Consider the following 16,886-nt stretch of genomic DNA (forward strand, 5'->3'; position numbering starts at 1 on the left):
ACCACACCCCCCATGTTCCACTACACCACACCTCCCAATCCCACTCCTGACACCAAAGTGTTGCGGACCCAGGGGTTGGAGGCGAGAAGACTATGAGGGGAGGGAATCTACCTTGGGTTCCCACCAAACTCTGGAATCGCAGGCCGTCGTACACAAATTACTTTGTGACGCAGCAGGTCACTCATTGACTGTGAACGCCAATAACGCGACAACGTGACTTAGGGTCCTCCGTTTAATAAATACCGTTTACATAATGGTCACGTGCTCAAATTGCCTGGGGACACGCCCTTGGTACGCCTTGTTGAAACCGGATCAGATGCAGCCAAGCGTAACTGCCGAAGGATGTACCGGGTAGAAAAACAGATTGTTGGAGGATAACGTCCCAGCAAAGCTAGAATACGAACCATGCTGGGCCATTGAAGGAAAAGATGAAAACGAGCTGGGAACATTTCTTTACAAAGCATTTGTTTGCAATCAAGCGAGGAAAGGTATGTGGCACATTGAATGGGGTTTATTGGAATGTACAGCAAGGAAAGTACAGAATTTTTGGGGTGCAACAAAAGGCAAGCAATGTTACAAAAGCAGACACAGAGCAGACTTATTCCCTTGTCACTTCCACAATCTTAAATTCTGCTACAACAGGTGCCATTAAACACACACACACACACACACACACACACACACACACACACACACACACACACACACACACACACACACACACACACACACACCGGAAGATTAGATAGCCAGAAAGAAAGAGAGCAGATGAGGATAAATTGCTTCGCAATACCTGGCACGGTCGGTTGACCAACACAACCCAGTACGCTTAGGGGGGAGGGAGGAGGGAGAAATTCTGTTGTCTAAGGTGTGGGAGCGGGAGGTGTGGTGTATGGGGGGTGTGGTGTCATGCCAGAGGAAAATGTGATTGCGGGTCAATAATGATGCTCTTTTGTGCATCCAAAGGGGATGAGATAGAGGGCTGAAAAGAGAGGAGAAAAGAGGTGTCAGGCGACAATCTCTAACCTTGACATGCATATGTCTGCTCGTGTAGCGTGTATCTCCATGGGGCACTCTGCTTGAGCTTTCCCACCTCAAGAGTTGGCGCATTATCTCTGGCTTGGTCACTTTGCCGGGGCTCATGGCAATGTGCGCGCTGCACTGGTCCTCCGGAATTTGCACGTCTCAGTCGCACACCAACGTCTCAGTCGCAAGTCTCGCGAGTGAAGAGCCAGCGAAGGGCAGAGGCAACGAGGAGCAGCCAACACAGAGCCGAGACAAGCAGAGAATAAGAGAGGTAAAGAAGAGGGCGAGTGGCGCCGCAATCTTTTATAAGCCCTGGGCGAAGGGTGGGGTTATGACCTGAAGCGACGTGCTGTGACCTGAATCCCACTCCTCCAATGGGCCACAGCAGCCCAAGTCTTTCCCTGACAAGCTCCTGGGGCCAGAAGCGGTCTCATTTGCACATCTGGCGCAGCATAGCCCTGACTCAACATCGTGTATAAGCCGGCAACCTGGCCGCGGACGTGCTCCAAGTGCACTCGAAATGCCGAATAGCAATGCACACCTGCCACCCACGGCCCACCCCTCTCATGAGCCAAAATGCATAACCGGGTCCCGTACCGAAATCCCGGATCGCTCTTCCCACGACCCCTCCTCACCGCCCGTCCTACCGTGTTCTGGCGACTGGACGAGGGTCGTATCAATCTCACTTGCTCACCCAGGACATTCCCAGCGAGATGCCGTTAGTGCTATTGACGTCCGTTGCTCATCTCCACATCACGCAGTTCGAGTGCAGCCCGAGCCATGTAGCACGCCTCTGTTTCTTGATGAATTGTGGCGATGCAGAGGTACAAGGGGGTGTGGGAATATTTTTCCCATGTGCAGGTGGTGTTTGTGGTCGAAGTGGTGAGTGAGGGGTGAGCAAGCTGAGATGCCATTGGAAATTGGTGTGCAGATTTTAATAAAATGGTGTGCTGTATCGTTTGTTTGTTCTTATGTTTATTCTTAGCCATGGGAGGCTGCATGGTGCGTTTGCTATTCATATTGTGGTGCGTTTGCTTGCTTGCTTGATTAGTACCTTGGCTGAAAGGAAAGGGTTGGAATAGAAATCAGAATAGAAGACAGAGATATAGTTAATAGACTTAGCCATAAGACCCACGCAACGCACTTCATCCCGTTAACCCACTAGACATGAGGGGAAGGTCGAACTGCATGAAGATCAACGAAATAACTGCCTCACTGTACGTTGGGTGCCATTATCTTCGAGGAAAGCAGTTTTGTAGAACTGAAACAGTACTGTATATCATGATATTTGAAAACTATAATGGGCCTGATATGTTCTCGTGGATTAGGCATTGCGTGGTGGAGGTATGTGCTCCACTGGGTGCCCTTCTAGTTGGAAATGGAACAATCATGAAGACTTGGATAATTGTGTAATTGGAATATAAATAGATCTGCAAACTCAACACAGGACCATTTGTTTGCTTCTCTTCTCCCCTTTTGGCTTGGTTTGTATGTCCTGGGCAAAGTTTATTTATTATGATATAGTGCAAGTTTTGCATGGTACCAGATGCTGTGACAGTGCATTTCAAATTTGATACATTTCAAGCATTGTTTGCCGTTCTCACAACACTGTACATTGTTCGCAAATAGATTATTGTTTTCTACCATTATTACCAATTAATTGCTGTCTGACATTCAATAGATGTGTACACACTCTCATGCCTGGATGTGTCTCACATATCATGTGCTCAGTTGCGATTGTCAAAAGGACCTATGCAGAGCATCTATTGTCAAAGTTGTGCAATTTTTCATTTCTTGATACTGTCTCAGGATAGTGAAGGAACTCGTAAGTACGCAACATGCTGGATCACCTATCGAACCACGTTCAAGTCAGTCACAAGAATATACTATGGGATTATGGCATCATGATGGATGAATAAGTGAAGTGGTCTTGTGATTTCAAACTTTCCACACTGGCATTTTGTGCCACACCAATACCGATCCCACCATCTCCAATTGCACACTGCGATGCTCATAATTTTATGAACAACCCTTTTGCAGATTGATTATCTTTGCGATCAAAGGTTGCAAAACATTTGATAAGTATGGCCTAGCTCCACCACGCATATGTGCTGGCATTTGAACAGCTTCATTTTTGCCGTTGGCACAACTGCTCTCAAACCTTGTATTTTCTTTCTGGGATGCTTTCCACGGAAAACAAATTCCAACTAGTTTTTGTTTTATCTGACTGAATGCTTGTCATCATGACCGTGCCCATGCCAGTGATTGTGTTCATGTCGGACAGTGACTGTGCCACCGCCGCCGGTGTAATAATAATACGACTGTTGGTGGTGATGACCGTGTTGGTGCCGATCACCACGACGCTACCAGTGATGGTGATGGTGATGGTGACGGTGTGTGACTGCGTGAGAGTGACGGTGATGGTGACTGCGTACGTCCCGGTGACCTTGGCAGTGACCGTCAAAAATCTCTCATTTTTTACATCCAGCAATGTGTTGAGACTAGTTCCATTTTTGGCTGCCTGTACCCTTTGAGTTTTCATGAAGGGTAAATTCATTTTGGGTTGCTCCATTGTCATGTAGACTTTTAAGCCCAAGTATCGATGAAAGATGAATGGTGAAACCCTTGAGTTTCTATTTCAGTATGCAGTCTTGTTGGATGAATTTAGAACACTGTCAATAATGCTATTGTATATTCAATGATTTTGTTTATACATCACTCTTTGCTAAATTAGATCTCATTGCAACCTGATATTTACAATCATTCGTATTCCAGACATTCCAGCCAGATGCTAATTGTCAGAGTATTCAGCTTTTATTTTGTTTTTGTTTTATTTTATTGTTGTTTTCTTCCAAATCAGTCATCTCCTCATTCTCCTCCTCCTCCAAATGTTTTCCTCCAAATTCTCACTCCTTGGCTTTGTGATGAACTGTTTTCCGTACTATTTTGGGTTGCCGAAAATGAATGGTTTACTTCCAAAAAAAATTATTTCATTTTATTTTCTGTATTTCTCTTGAATTATTTTATTTTATTTTATTGAGAAGAATGATTTTTGTTCTGTTTAAATATATATTTTTTTTAATCCACTGACTTGTCTGCCATTTTATATTTCCTGATGTTTTATTGTTTGGTAATACCTACGTTACTCACATGTACCTTGATGTATGTCAATGATTGGTTATTTGAAGGTGATAAATGTTCCCAAGAGCATTACCACATTACCAAGAGGCTTGCTTTATGCAAACAGTTGTGTTCAGTGATGCAGTTCACTGTCATGACGTGTGTGTGTTTTTATTTATTTATATATATATATATCCATACATACACATTGTCCTTTATGTCCAAGCTCTTCAATAATCATTGGAGCATTGTTTTGAGAATTCAAAAGAGTCTTGGTTTTATTCTCCAGCTCTCTTTTAGTCTGCTTGCTGTTTTTGCCAAGGCATTTTTGCAGTGCTTTTGTGGGTTGTAGTTTGTAAAATGGATTCCCAAGGGGGATGGGGGGAATGCTACAAAACCAGGAAGATTTTTGTCCCGCTGATGGTAATGCAATACCTTCCTCTGGAGTAACAAAGATCACGTGTCCAGCTTCCAATGGCTATTTTGGTAGGGAATGCTTTATTTCATTGGTATGTTGTTTTGTCTGGCTGCCTTCCATTTTTTTTTTTAACCATTTCCAGGCCTGTTTTATTTTCATTTATAAAAAAAAAATTTTTTTGTACTTCCCCAGGACACTTGAAATAATTTCCGATTTGATTTGCAATACGCTCAATACTTCATCCATTTGGCATTTTGAAGAGCGATGGATGGTCGACTTGCTGTTACGGGACTCTGAGGGCTTTCCAAAATTTAGTACTCTTTTTGTTGAATGAGTACGGAATGAAAAATGGTGCAAATGTGCATTTCGAGACCAGCAATAATCTGTAGCGTGTGCAGCTTGCTGGGAAGCTACAATGAAATGTTTATTATTATTATTTTTAAAGTCCCTGTCCTTTTATAACCAACTATTGCATGAGCCCACCTGTACGTTTGGTATCTGATGTTGTGTTTTTTTACGCCTATGCACTGATTTGTGTTGTAGTTTTTTGATTCGGTTCATGCATTCAAATTTGCACGATGAATTGCATCTTGCTTTTGAGATCAAAATGTCAAGATGTCCAGCAATGTTTGCATTTTTTTTGAGGTGAGGGTGGTGAGGATGTGAGTGGGGAAGAGATGTTCTCGAGACGGTGAAGATGCCGTGCAAGCAAAAGTTTTGTCCGTTGTAATTTGTGAAAGTTTGTGTCTGTAGACATGGCGATGATTCTGCAGTTTTCTACGGAGTCTGCTTTACTTTGGGCTTTTTGTGGCACCTGTCGATACTTGAAGATGACTGAGGTATGCCATGATCGTATGAAGGGCATCAGTGGTTTTGAAACCGATTCACAGTTTTTGGTTTTAATTCGTCTTTTTGAGGTCAGACTTTTGATTTTGTATCGGATTTCAAGCCGGAACGTTTTGGAATGATTGAAGTCAATTTTGCTTGTATAATTCGATTTTAAAAATTAGTTGTGTTGTCGTGTGCGACCCATTGAAGGCCTTATTAGAAATTGCCTGTAGTCGAGTTTTCAGGACAAAAAAACGTCATGTGTAAAAGAAGTATGACTATTTATTTGGGCACTGTTGCTCTTATGGATCCCTGAATTATTTGCCTGCGATTATGAAGTTGTAAAAAGACTTTGCAAGAAAGTCTTGGTTGATGAGCATTTTTGGTTTATGTTTCCCGTGCTTTTACTGGATAGATGGTTCCAATAAACGGCTAAAAAATTTGGCATATTGTCATGTCGACATGCAAGCACATGTGAAAGGATGGCAGAAGCAACAGAAAATACTCCATACACGAGGAAATGTTCAGAGTGAAAATAGGAACGATTAAATGCAGAAGTGCCAAAATAGGATGAAATTTTAAAATGCACTGCCTGTCAAAGATTTCCCTTGCAGCCTGGATATGCTGATTGTTTGCCATCGCCCCCCAAAAACTACAGGTTCAACTCGATGACTGATGCTGTTGTCAGCGTTGTTGCCTGCACCACCACTGGGGTAGCAGGGTTCTTGTGCGCATGATTACCTCCACCACCTAAGGTGGACAGAGGTTATGTTTTCATCATTGACTGAGAACGAACCCCTTCGCAGAGTGGTCGAGCTCATGTCAGGAATGAATTTGGTGAGGGTGCTGGCACACAATGGCTTCTTCTTACAAAGGATACAGTGGGATCGCAAACATCCACCAGCACATGCTTTAGTTTACAGGATTTCCAGCTCTGTGTTCCTCCGAAGAAGGTGCACACTCGTTAATGCCTTTTTGTGAAACTTGTGAAACAAGATGCCCGTTTCGAGTCTGGTCGAGAATTAAATCCAGACGAGACAGCAAAAATCAAAAAGGCCATTGTGCTACCGCTGATCTATATCCTTCCAGCCCTTTCAAAATGGCCCTGTATACCATGAGATATTTAACATCCATGAACAAGTGTTGGTAAACAGGACAGCCGGCTTAATGACTCCTCTGAAGGACAGCATACCTATTGGTGTGGGAAAGCTTAAGCACCAGTTGGGTAGTTTTATAGTCTGGCTGGGCATCCAACCAAGATGGCAAGCTAATTAGTGAGTGTCTGACCTTCTGGACTATCGTTGCAGCTCCTTGAAATTACTTTTAGCGCATTTATTATTTTATTCTTCCTTACAAACACATGTAAAGAATAATCCTCATTCCTGGGCTGTTTGAGCACGTTGTTGTACTGTTTGCTAAAACTTGTTACTGTATTTTTGTTTTCCCGTATTGGAGCCCAGCCTATCCTGAAAGACGACTTCCTCCAAACGTGAATTCTACCTTTTAAAAAAATAATGTATATTCCTGACCTAATTTTTAGTCCCTGTCGTTTTATACTTCAGCTTTTAACTGCTTATCCTTAGGCCTAAGCCGGCACCGAAATATTTGCTATTTTTGCCCTTCTTTACCTTGATCTGAACTTCATCCTTTGGTCTCATTGTCCTTGCTAATGGAATCCTGCTGCTCTCTCAATGCTGTGTTGTTTCACATGTGAACACGTATCAGTTGTATGGCTTCCCATGTGCAGTGTACCTGCACTGCTCGCATCCTACTGAGCCTCCCACCCACTCGGTACCCCGGTCCCTTCTTATTTCAATTGTGGAAAATCTAGCCGAACACAAATTGTACAATAACCTGAAAAAACAGTTCAAGTGTACTTTGGTGGAATGTTTGTTTGTGAATTGTCTACATTTAGATTTGCTCAAAATAACTCTTGCTGGCAGGATTGCCTCGAGGTACGCACTCTCCCCTCTAAGCTGTCTAGCCTGGGTTCAAATTCCGACCCAGCTATAAACTGTCATTCTGGCATTTCACAGACAGGGCGATTCATCACTTTTGTGTGCCGTCCCTCGGATGAACATTGGGCTGGACGTCCCGTCTGTTGGCATTAGTCGGGGGACGTTAAAGATCCCACGGTGTCCGAGGCGAGCTTTCGCCGGCACCCTGAACAAATTAGAAATGTCAGGCCTCGCCAGCCGGTTTGTGAAAGACTTGGGCCAAGCTTCCCCTGGCCAACCCCACAAGAACGTGGGAATGATTGTGTCCGTTAAAGAAGAAGTAGAAAAATAAATCTTCCTTCAATCAGTGAGTGGGGTAGGTTTTCAATGTTTTCTTTGTTCAAGTACAGCACATGCATCTTGCTGTAGCCTTCTGTGTGATTAATAAAGGCAATCGATTTCAGTTATTTTAGTCTGTGCTTTATATGCACCATTATCTTGTTTATTGTTTATTGTTTGATGAAAAAGATGTGCTTCGTAAATTTGAGTGTAAATGGTTTTGCCAGTCAATTATTTCGAATTCGTTTTCCACCATCTTCTTGAGGCTTCGCCTTCATGGAACTTTTATACACGTCTGTTTCAGACTCAATCATCGAAATATTTGTGTTCCAGACTCTCTCGTGATAATCATCATCAGCAATAATACACATTGCCAAGCGACTCCTTATCTCCAAGACGAAAGCATTTCCCATTTTGTGGGTGTTCGTGTTGCTACATTTATTTAGCGTCCAGGATGTGCGCATGGTCGAAGATGACTATCTTTGGTAGTTCGGAATGTCTGTCACTATTCGTGGTATCAACTTGTGTCTGTCGGTAGTTCTTCACCAGACCTGAACGTTTCGTCAATATACTGTGTACAAAACCCGAAGATGCCTTGACAGATTGGTATTGTAACAGTAGTGTTGAGATCTATTATTAGTCTTGCTCTGAAGGGGTTGCGAGAGTATTGCTACTTCCCTGTCTAGATATTTTTGCTTTCAATTATATATTTTTCCTCTGCAACCGCTTGTCCAATCGATACGAAACTTTAAACATCAGAGCGACTCCCCATGGAGAATATTTTATTGATAACGGTGACACCATAGGTCACAAGGTATGGCAGCCATGTTGGATGACAGGAAAAAAAAAATTGGACATCTCCAAAAACACTCAAAGAAAGAAAAATTGACACTTGGTATATGGAGTGATAATGACATCATCGGTGAAGTGGTATTCCAGCCATAATTGGTTGAATTTAAATCCGAAAAATTTGAAACTTCATAATCTGATCTACGACCCGATGTGTGTGAAGAATTAAATTTGACATCGGTCATGTGGTCTGGTGGCCACATTGGATTTAAAATATAAACGTTAAAAAAAAACTTCTTCCCCACAACCGCTTAACTGATCGATACGAAACTTCATACATATAATCGACTTGCGATGGGGAATATAGCTTGAATTTTTTTTTTCATATTCCTCTTCATTCATACAATTTAGCCTTCATGTGCAAAAAAGTGGTCATTAAATAGCCTGATAATCAATAAAGCTATGGATAATGGCGACAGGTGACATAATAGGATGCATGGATGATATGGGTATATGGGCCATAATAGTGTTGTGGGCCGGGTTTTGGTGGCGATAAACGACCACCAGGGGGAGCAGTTGGGCCGTCTCTTACCGAACACTGCAATTGAAAGGTCGTCACCCGGATAACTCCGGAGTCGACGGGCTATTTAAAGGACCGTGGTCGCCAATATTTCGACGGCGTGAGGTAGGGTCCACTTGTCTATTCCAATTTACCTAAGTACTCACGCCGTCAAGCTACCGGGGAAACCACACCCTCGACCGACTCTGTCCAAACCGAGTCGCATGTACTGACTTGGGTCCGGCGTACCGAGCGGGAGTTACCAGAGCCGCGCCGGTCCCAATCACAACTTACGGCCCCAAACGGCCTCACCATTTCTCAAGCCCGCACCGTGCTGGGTCAATGAAAGAAAGTGACAGACAACGAGCTGGTACATTGAACAATTGGGGGTTTATTTATCAGGGGGCAGGGGAGCACAAAGAGTAGAGTTATCCGAATAAAAGCAATGTACAATGAACAAAAGCACAACAATTTCTACTTGCAGACGGGGCCCACGGACACGCACGCACGCGCACACACACAAACCTAAAAGAAATGGACCCCGTGGGGTCTTTATTCGGTCCCGCAGCCCAGGAGGGAAAGGCGAGCTGGGGACCAGGGCCTTGTCGGTTATCTCTCCGCCTCGTGCGGTCACTTCGTACTTCAACCACCACGGTGGGACTGAAACCCACGTTCTGTAATCCATGGGCCCGTGACCCTGGCTGCTCGGCCTCCACCACCACGATGAGCCACCGCGAAGGACCGCAGACGAAAAGCCAACACGACCAAGATCAAGCCAATCGCCACGATGACTGCAGAACACTGGTCCTGACAACCATTCTCCTCCTCTTGCCAGGTCCGAGGGATCTCTTCCCCTCCCATTCGCCTCCTGATTGGATGGGGGGGGGGGTGTCGGGGTCTCGGGGGGGGGGGGTGTCGGGGCGTCTCGGAGCCCCACCCCCCGAAGAGGCTCCATAGTAGTTCCCGGCACTCTGGCCTCCCATTGGCCAGAGCGCCTCGGCTCTGCTCGTTCTTCGCCCATTGGCTGGAGGAAACACTCCATGCCTTTCCTCAGAGCAGAGCCTCGATCTGATGCGATGGAGGCTCCGCCCACACCTTCAGCCAAAAACACGTGGGCACTGGAGTCGATGGTGTGGAGGAAGATTTAAAGATATAAGAAAAACCTGTCTATAAAAGAAACCCACAGTGCACACATGTAATTCCTGTTAGACATAGGGGGTGGGGCCCTAACTATAAACACATACTTATTGAGATAACTGAGCTACAGGGACTGCTGACTGTCTGTGTGCAAATGGCTTCCAGATTTGTAACAATAGTAGCGTGGTTCAGTAAGCGTGTTTTTGTTCAGAATGAGCATGCGAGGCGAGACTATGTGCTGTTTTAGTTTAAAAGGTATTTGCATTATTAAACCTCCCCTATAGGATAGGGGTGGCTTGTATCTGTTGTAGGGTTTGTTCCTACAATTAGTGCCCCCAATTTTTAATGGTAGCCTCGAGTTTCTTCGATCCCTCGGAGTACTAAACTGCTGTTTTAGGTTTTTACCTGTTTTTTTTTTTCTTCCAATCCCTGACAACATTCAGAATGGAATTTTGCATCAATAATGGGAATAAAAAGTATGCTTGTTGACGTAATGTTTGACGTTGACCTATTTTTAAGGTCATGACCTAATTAAACATTATTCTTCATAACTCGACGAAGGTTTGTCTGAGCGGAACAAAATTTCCCCCTCTTGATAACCTAGAGTAAGGCGCATTTATGTGTAATTTACATCATACTCAGAGTTAAAGGTCAAGGTAAAATGATGGTCTTTAAAAAAAAAAAAAAAAAAAGGCATATACTATACATATATCTTCTTCTTCTTATTTCGGCTGCTCCCTTTTGGGGTCGCCACAGCGGATCATCCGTATGATCCGCATAGGGATTTGGCACATGTTTTACGCCGGATGCCCTTCCTGACGCAACCCTGGTCGCCTCTTACGACACAGGGATACTATATATATATATATATATATATATATATATATATATATATATATATATATATATATATATATATGTATATATGTATATATGTATATATATGTATATGTATATATGTATATATATATATGTATATATATATGTATATATATATATATATATATATATATATATATATATATATATATATATATATATATATATGTATATATATATATATATATATATATATATATATATATATGTATGTATATATATATATATATGTATGTATATATATATGTATGTATATATATATATATATATATATATATGTATGTATATATATATATGTATGTATATATATATATATATGTATGTATGTATATGTATGTATGTATATATATATATGTATGTATATATATATATATGTATATGTATATATATATATAGATAAATACATATACATATATATATATATATATATATATATATATATATATACATATATATATATATATATATATATATGTATATATATATGTATATGTATATATATATGTATATGTATATATATATGTATATGTATATATATATGTATATGTATATATATATGTATATGTATATATATATGTATATATATATGTATATGTATATGTATATGTATATATATATGTATATGTATATGTATATGTATATGTATATGTATATATATATATATATATATATATATATATATATATATATATATATATATATATATGTATATATATATATATATCTATATATATATATATATATATATGTATATATATATATGTATATATATATATATATATATATATATATATATATATATATATACATATACACATATACACATATATATATATATATATATATATATATATATATATATATATGTATATATATATATATATATTGTTGCGGATTCGCGCCCGCCGGCGTGCTGACGGCCACGTAACTCTAATCGCGGCACATCGCCCACCGGACGGACAATCCAGTCGTGACCCTCTCGGACTAACGCCGGGAACCAGTCACGGGTGGACCTTTCGGTCTCACCGCGATCGAGCCAATCAGCCCCCGCGTGGGATAGGGTTGCTCGCCAAATTCGACCTACCTAAGTACCCACGCGGAGGGTAGACCGGGCGATCGCACCTCGCCGCAGGTCGACTTCGGACACGGGCCACTTAAGCGACCCGTTCCGTACTATCGGGATAACCGAGCGGTGTTATCGTCGACCTCGACGGTTCGATTAATTATCGGGCGTATTCAGCCCACTACCAACCCTTTACGTGAAGCAAGATGAGGATTCAATGAAGGAAATGACGAAGCGAAGCGGGAAACAGTTCAACACAAAGCACATTTATTCGCGACGAACGGAAAGCACACATATTCAATTCCACCAAAAGCACACAGAAAAGAAAAACACAATTCAATTTACACAAAAAGCAAATGCGACAATGCAGATCTAATACCGATTACACGAGCACACGGCAACACTTATACAATTTTACTTCACAGACGGCGCCGACAACACATACCCAAAACCAAGGAAAAGAATACCTTCAAGGATGAGGCGGGCCTGAGGCCGAGACCGGGTCGGGCCTACCCGTCTGGTGATGAGACGCGGAGCGGCGATGGTGCCTCAACTCCGCGGGCCTCGCGGGCAGTGTCTGGTAGGGGGTGGGAAAGGGGCCCCCTTGGTCACACTATCTCAGCGCTGGGGGGAAACAGGAGGGGGTTGCTGATGCTCGGGGTATAGAGGATTTTTATTGTCCCGCGACGAGCGTCTCCACCTCGGCTAGGTCGCGCTGTCGGCCTCCTTGGGGTGCAGCTCCCTGCACGACGCGAGCACCCCCTCGTCTGCCCTCGCCGCCTCTCCACAGCTCCGTCCCCTTTTTGCTCCGACTCCAACGCACACGACGCCCAGCTCCTTCTTGCCAACTCCACCGCCCGCGAAGTCTTGACTCTCTGTTCTCGACTCTCCTACCCTACTACTCTCCTACTCCTCGGACTGACGAACACGGTCCCTTTTTATCAGCCCCGTGGCTTCGCCCTCTCATCTTTGACCCCCTCCCTTCGACCTTTCACCTCGCTCCCCATTGGCCCGAGAAAAAGTGGGCGTGAATGCTTTTTGATCCATAAATTTGCATATATCGATCGCCCTCCAACGCCCTGGGGGCGGGGCCACCCGCCCCTCGCTCACCGATTGGACGGCAAAAAGTGGGCGTGTGTCGTTTTTGATCCGTTTTTGAAGCACAAAATCCGTGATTTTGTACACGCTGTTCGGCGCGCGCCCTGCACGAGTCCAACACCGGTACCCACAGGCGGCGCAAGAACGGTGGCGATGCGACGGTTGCAAGGTGTGACGTGAAGGTCGTGGCAGTTGTGGTGAAGCGGTGGTTGGTGGTGGTAACAATGGCGGTTGGTCCAAATTAAAGATAGTAAAAGAAAACGGCTATCCTGAAGAGTCGCAGCACGCATAAATGACATGTATTCCCACTAGACAACGGGTTTGGGCCTAACTACACATGTACTTACCGAGATACCTCACCTAAGGGACCTGAATGGTGGTTTGCGAATTTGGTAACCACAACAATATATATATATATACATATATATATATATATATATATATATATATATATATATATATTTATATATATTTATATATATATATATCTATATATATATATATATATATATATATATATGTAAAAACATTTTTTTGTTATTTCTTAATTTTTGTCTACATGGAATCTTAAAAACCATTTGGTCTTCCAAGATGTCCTTGCATCATAATAGTGGATCTGCGCTGAAGTTGGCCTTGACCTACTTTTTTTGGATTGTGACCTAATTACCCAAAAACACCTTTGTGATCAGACTTGAATAATTTTAATCTGATTTTCATGATGTTGGGTTTTATGGATAGATTCTAGATGGGGACACAGTTTCTTAATTCACACTCTATCTTTAAATATGGAAGGTCAAGTTCATCTGGTGGTCCAAAAAGAATATGGCCATCATCCGATTGTGGTTGCTGGGGCGGCTCACCTTTGGCGATCACTTTATGATCGCAGATATATTATTGTCATTATTACTCTTCATAATCTGTTTTGGATAATTTTGGGGTGTGTTTCCCTTTCAGATATCACATTGTGCTGCCCATTATGCAATACAATCTAAGACTGGAGTACAAATGACAGTGGATTACTGTTTTGAAGGTTCTTGTGATGGAGAAGTGGGTTTTATTTTACACCGTCTGGTATCATGGGAGATAGAAGTGAATGCAACAAGGGGATGAATTAAAAGGAGTAGGAGGAGAAAGAATATAAAAGAAAACATTGTGAAACCAGACTAAGTGGTGTAATAGTTGGAGCATCTGCTCAAATCTTGGTTAAGTCATACCAAAGACTTCAGAAATGGTATGTGCTGCAACCTTGTTGAAGTTCAGCATTTTAAAGAAGTAAAGCGTGGACAAACAACCATAAGTTGGAACCACTAGTGCAGATTTTGGTGGGCTTAATGGCTTGCTCCACTGCATTGAAGTTCCTAATACAGGGACATATGTTGTGGCAGCTTGCATGTATAATGGGTGGTGATAGAAAGTATATATATATATATATATATATATATATATATATATATATATATATATATATATATATATATATATACATAGATATGGAAGATGACCTGGTAGGGTGGTATACTGCCAATCTGAAGCCCTGAAGTGAATAATGGGATCGAACACTTCTACAAGTAGGAGAAGAGAGGGAACTGAGGAGTGGAGGTGAGCAGTGAGCTTTCATTTTGAGAGTTTCATAAGAACTAAAATGTAAGACCTGTCGCTTTGCTGATGGCAATATCGTGCTTTGTGTAGTTTCAAAGAAAAAAAATGGTTGTTGTTAATGTGAAAAAAATAAAATTAGGCGGTGTCTAGATACCGGCCTAGCTATACACTTACGGAGTGAGGATTGGGAGAGTGTTAATGGGATATTCATCACAGCCTTTTTATATGCTGCATTCCGAATAATATACAACAAAACACTCAGAGGAATATCACAATATGTAAAAAAATTCTCGCCCACCTCCCCCTCCTCCTCTCTTCCTTCTTTTGATCAAACTGTCGGATGTACATATTTGGCACGACCCATGCCAGGAAACAAACTCTCCTCATGCGTGTATGTGCAGCACGTTATATGCTGCGTGTATGTATATGTATGTGTATTGCTATGTTGCGTGCGTACATGCATGCTATGTTGTCGATTGTGTAACGGATACCGGTATTGCTTTATTAGTGGTATCCCCTATAGAACAATTGTGGATGGACGGATGCACGCAGGCACACTGAGACCACGCTACTCTTGTATGTTCGATTCCTGGAAGAGCACGTGACCTAGTGGTACAGGGGGATGAAAATTCAGAGGAAGCAGTGACTGAGGAGAGGTAGGTGTTAGAAAATAGAGAGGCCATACACCTGTCCACTATGACAGAATAGTTAATGAATCTTGTGCTTTTGCCTTTGTGTGTGGGAAACGCCAGTGTTGAGAGTTTTGACTTCCATAACGTCCAGGTGATCACTTTTAGTGCAAAAAGTTCATTTCAAACTCCGTTAGTACAAACTGAACATTCCTCCAATTAGTAATGCTGCGTCGAGCTGAGGTTTAAACTCTGAATGCATTCAAAGAAAATGCCATAAAGGTGAGACGTGCCAATAAAACAACCGATCTGTTATCCTAATCAGCTAATTGCATCACCATTCCATTGCAGTAACAATTGCTGAGAAGAAATATGACTGCAAAATGAGGAAAAGTTGATATTGTGGACTTGCATATTTGTACTTGTGCAAGAGGCCATCAAGCAGAAATTGGAATCTGAAAAACTAAACTTGCATTTGCAATTAATGGAGAGGTTTGTGGGCCCCTTAATGTGAGCAATCTACACTGGCATTCCAAAGGTTGTGGGTTGAAGGTCATTATCTGTCAAAAGGCAGTGCTCAAGTTTTAAAGATTTGGTTTCTGGAAACTGAGCTTGTTGTAGGAAAATTACCACGTTACTATTGGTTGTCGTTAGAAACCCAGTTGGCTAACTAATCACCTTTCTGAATGGAATGACCTGCCTGGTCCTGGCACACATGCGCCAGTCCATATGTGTGTTTCCATGCACCGGTCAACCCGTGTTAACAATAGTGCTGCGCCTGATGCTGCATTTCCTTGCGATTTTGACATCCCGGTCTGGAGTTCATCTAAGTGGGTATCTTTCTTATTTCTTTCATTCATTTTCCTTCTCTTTTCCTTGACAAAATACAACCTGTTTGTGTGTGCACAGGCAGCACTTTGCTGCTGCGTCACATCTTTACTTCGGTGTTGCAAAGATGTTGACTTTCACACAGGTAGTCGATTCACGTGCAGGCAACAGGCTCCGTGAAGCATGCGTTGCCCGCTTGGCCCGTGTATGATGCAAACATGCTGGTTTTGTGATTGCAGTGATCCATCCAAAGTCATCTTTAAAGGACATATGTTCTTGGCATCATTCAATGTTCAATCTGGAGCTTAATGGAAGAAAATGTTTTGCATGCCAGGATGGAAATTTCCATGTGGGACAGCATGTACAACAGTGGTAAAATGATGTTGAAAAAAAAAAATAAAAATATTTGATCCATCTGCCATTGCAAGATGAAGACTGGTGCTTTGTTATTGTATAGTCTTGTGCATGGTGAGCTCGCTACGGTTGTGTGGGATTGAATAGGTGGTGGTATTGTTTATTGCAGACAGTATGAGCAAAGAAATCTCGAAAAAAGACGTGCACCCCTACGGAACGCGAGGCTAACTCTTGGGATAGGCTCTTATTTCCTGCACAGTCCAAACATTCCATCTTCCCTTCA

The 16,886-nt window shown here is 42.2% G+C and overlaps 1 protein-coding gene across 6 annotated transcripts in view; it reads left to right on the forward strand.

Moving 5' to 3' along the window:
* The window catches only part of LOC147014067 (histone deacetylase 4-like), a 234,200-nt gene that overhangs the window by 47,121 nt on the left and 170,193 nt on the right, over positions 1–16,886 (forward strand). Inside the window, exon 3 of one of the 6 annotated variants that reach the window (XM_085851686.1) lies at positions 5,318–5,403. The exons of the other annotated variants lie outside the window; for them this stretch is intronic. The gene's annotated coding sequence lies outside the window, so the exon portion shown is untranslated. The remainder of the gene's footprint in view (positions 1–5,317; positions 5,404–16,886) is intronic. 6 annotated transcript variants of the gene reach the window in all.

The sequence above is a fragment of the Eptatretus burgeri genome, chromosome 13 (genome assembly GCF_056783735.1).
Source record: "Eptatretus burgeri isolate ZD-2024b chromosome 13, Ebu_testis_v1, whole genome shotgun sequence".
Classification (NCBI taxonomy): Eukaryota; Metazoa; Chordata; class Myxini; order Myxiniformes; family Myxinidae; genus Eptatretus; species Eptatretus burgeri.